General features: G+C 29.7%; 1 pseudogene; it reads right to left on the bottom strand.

The window, feature by feature from the left end:
* Positions 1-255: 255 nt before the first annotated feature.
* On the bottom strand, positions 256-2,310 carry LOC149554575 (clavaminate synthase-like protein At3g21360; annotated as a pseudogene).
* Positions 2,311-4,020: the final 1,710 nt, after the last annotated feature.

The raw sequence follows: 4,020 nt of genomic DNA, 5'->3' as shown, positions 1-4,020 counted from the left end.
ACCTTAAGGGATCCATGAAGAATGTGACCTGTTATGTCTATTTATGCTTACTTTTAGTTGAATGATGTTATTGCTTCCGTTACTTTATGTATGTGGTAGTTTAATTTTCATTTTTTTTTTTTAAAAATTGCTACCAAACTTAGTGAAACTTTAGGTTAATTCTTTAGATCCCTTGGTGGGGCATTACAGAGATCAATTTATGTAAACAATAATTATATATAGATAACCATTTTATATTACCCAATATATTATAGACTATTTGCATAGAGATACTAGGACCCTCCTAGGAGGTTTAGATGGTCTCCTTCCATGTTGAACAGAGAGGTTGTTCAACAAAAATATATCTCCATCTTTCAAATTCAAGTTCACTTATTGTTCATCCATTATGTGTTTGAATTCTTTCACAACTTCAAAAGGAATAATAGACTCGTCTCTCAACCTAGCCCATTGGTTCTTTCTTCCTTGACCATACCCTGCTATAGTGTTGAACCATACTTCATTTCCTTTCTCTTTTTCCAATGTTCTAATTGTTTCCAAATGCCAAATTTAAAATTTGCAGTCACATTATCATGACATACAAAATGCATACAACCTAGTATCTCAATGGCCATATCAATCAAGAAAAAAAAAAAAAAAAAAAGCCACAATGACTATTGTATTGATTGAACCATAAGATCAATAATGTTGAAAATGAGGGATGCAATTTTATTTTAATTATAGATAGGAAGGTCAATTTTTTTGTTAAAATTATGAGAAATGTATTTATTATAATTCTAGTTTTACCCTACTAAAACATAACCTTGCATGATAACATAAATTTATATGCATTATAATCTATATTAGATTTTTTTAAAAATAATTATTTAAAAAGAAGAAGAAAAACAAATTATAGATAAAATATATTTATTTTATTTAATGATAAAAATATAAAACCTCTTTTTAAATAACCTTTTAAAAATATATAATATAAAATAATAATGAAATCAAATTTATCACTACTAATATAAATTATACTGTTTATTTTTCATAATATTTTTCTCAAAAATCAAATTAACTACAATTTTTTTATAAATTAATAAATAAAGTATTTAAAGATTTTATGTTTTAAAGAAAATACTTTTAATAGTTTCAAGTGAAGGGAAGAGGCAAAAAATTAGAGAACTGAGAGGAAGGGGCCAATTGCTTTATAGACTTTGCAGTCTTCAATTATTGTTATTAAAAGTTTTCATTTCTATATTAAAAAATAAAGTATATGGAGATTTGTTATTTGGTGTGTAGAAAAAGCATGCTCAAAATTAAGAATGCATCACCTTTTCTTTGCTTCTTCTGGATCAAAGGTGTCAGTCATAGTTTGCCATGTCTTGTAGATGAATGATTTCAGACTATCTTGGCTTGGCTTTGTTATGTAGAAGAGTAATCCAACATCCCTAACTTTCTTTACAAACTTTGGTACAATTTTTTCCATAAGTGGAGAATGAGATGGCTTATAACTATGCAACTTTCACCACCTTCTAGAGGTGTTGTCTCATAGAAGAAAAATAGCTTAGAAGGCCACTCTCTCATCTACATCAACATAAACATCATCCCAATCTTTATCTTCCATGTCATACTATTTATTTCCAAAAAAACCAAAAAAATCAATACAAAGTGATTACAATATTGTCCACCATTCTTTAATTTAACACAAACATGATCACAATCTTCTATGTCATGCTTTTCTTTACACTAATTGATTACAATACACCATAATAAGTAGTAATGTGTTGTTTTCTTGCTTCACCAACAAAAGTAATGCATCTTATTAAGAAAAAAGAAAAGAAGGCAAAGAGAGCTCTCTCACTCTTTGTAACCTCCATTGATTACATGTAGATCCAAAGCTCTCTCTTAGACAATCATTCAAGAATCTAACTACAAACTTACCAGAGCTATCTCATGGTGGAAATCAATCTGATCATGCAAGGGAGCCTTATTGGCAGTGTAAAATTTATCTAAAAAAATTGTCCTTGGGGCAAACCCAAGATACTATTGTTCTTCCCATTCAAAAGCTTCAACAACTGCATTGAAATCTTCAATAGATCTCATTACAAATCCTCCAAAAAGAAGAGCATTGCTTTTCACCAATTCATCTTGCAACCATACTTTGTTGCTTCTGATCTTCTGAACCAAGGCATCTACATCTTCCCTCTCAACATCATTTGAAGGTAGCAAAACTTTGGAAAACAATTTTCCATCAACCAACTTTTGCTCTTCTAATCTCCCTTCCACAAAATTAGATTCTACTCCACCATTACACGCTTCTAAACTCCCCATTGTCCTTCAACTTTCCTTGCTTAAATATAGACCAAAAAAAGGCATATCATAATACCTAAATGGCTTTGCAAATTGAGTCTGTAAGTTCAATATTATAATCCCCTTCATATATACACACAAAACTAGTGCCCATGGTCATTTATAGTTTTTGTGAAGAAAAAATTTTGCAATTAACTCCCTACATTATAGCCCATGCCCTTGGGAATCACTACTCTCATCCATTCCCTTGAATTAATGTATGTTCACAAATTAATTGTCAACATGCCATCTTGAATGTTCTTTGTAAAGTTGACGTGTCTCAATTTATAACAATGAACGTGCAAGAGAAAAAGTTTCCATAGTGAAGTCAAACACCCATTTCTTCATTTATCCATTATTTCCCTTTTAAAGAAGTTATTCCACCACATTCACATTCTCCTCCTTTCCTAATCTCACAAAAGAGATTGTATAGGAAAGTAAATAAAAGGTAGGTCCCACAGCCATAGCTCAACATTTCTACTAGTGATTTGTAGAAGCTGATTTATTTTTGTTTATTTTTAGCACTTACTTTAAATAATATTTTTAAATGAAAATTGTAAGAATATTTTCTGTAAATAACATTTGGAAGCAAAATTTTATGTAAATAAAAAGGAGAGAAAAGTATGGTGAAGACATGTGACATCTTTGAAAGACTTATTTTGTACATTTTTTATTTTTACAATTGATGGTTTACATTAAAAATAGGAAAAGATTACAGTCCTACAACTTAAATTTTAACAGAAATTGTAAAAAAGCAGTCAGATATTAGTTTCCACTACAAATAGGTATATTTGTACAATTTACATGTTTTAGCATATTTTTAATTAAATTAAGATCTCAATAACAGAAAAGAATAAGGAGAAATATAAATTTACAAGATTTGAAAACTCAAATCATTGTAAAGATTCTTTGGCACAAATTTCATGTCTTTGAAAGGTTTTGATTGCTTCATTTTCTTCTTTCTATTAATGTTTGCCCTTGGTTTGTTTACTGTTAAGAGTTTGTTTTGGTACGTCTATGATCCATACTAGAAAGTTTGTTTTATTATTAATTACAGTATGAGAATGAAAGCCTTTCTGTTTATCTTACACTAATAGAAAGGAACTTTAAATTTCTCAAAATCTTTTCCTTTTGATTTAAATTTTTCCATGACAAGAGCTTGAAAACAAATGTCATTATTTGACAGATTAAGAGAGGTACTTCTTTAAAGGTTGTAGGTAAGGTAATATTTTTTAAAAATTTGAAGGATCTGATTTGAAAAGCTTTTCTAGAACAATGTTTCTTTGAGGCTTCAAAACTTAGTGATTAACATCTAAATCTAAGGGTTGTGTACTTAAAAAGAAATGATTGTAAGGAAGATAAGGTGTGTGGAACTACTTCCTAAACTGATCTTTGAGAGGATGATTATGCAAATTTAGTTAAATATTGCAGAGATCTCAAGAAATATATAATAACTTAATCAAAATAACAATGAACTCATAACACAATGGTTACCATGGGGAAACCCTTCTAAGAGAAAAATCCCACCCTCCAAAACTTGCACAATGTATTCTCAAATCTGAAAGATTACAATACACTTGCAATGCAAGTTCTTACAACAGTGCATCACCATGACCATCATAGGAGGAGAGACTAGGAAAAATGGCAATTGACAAAGTGTCAAAGGAGGGACAAATGGTGGAATATTCTCAA

The sequence above is a fragment of the Cupressus sempervirens genome, chromosome 5 (genome assembly GCF_028749045.1).
Source record: "Cupressus sempervirens isolate cs-2001-9-10 chromosome 5, ASM2874904v1, whole genome shotgun sequence".
Taxonomy (NCBI): Eukaryota; Viridiplantae; Streptophyta; class Pinopsida; order Cupressales; family Cupressaceae; genus Cupressus; species Cupressus sempervirens.
This window is presented reverse-complemented; position numbering and strand designations above follow the sequence as displayed.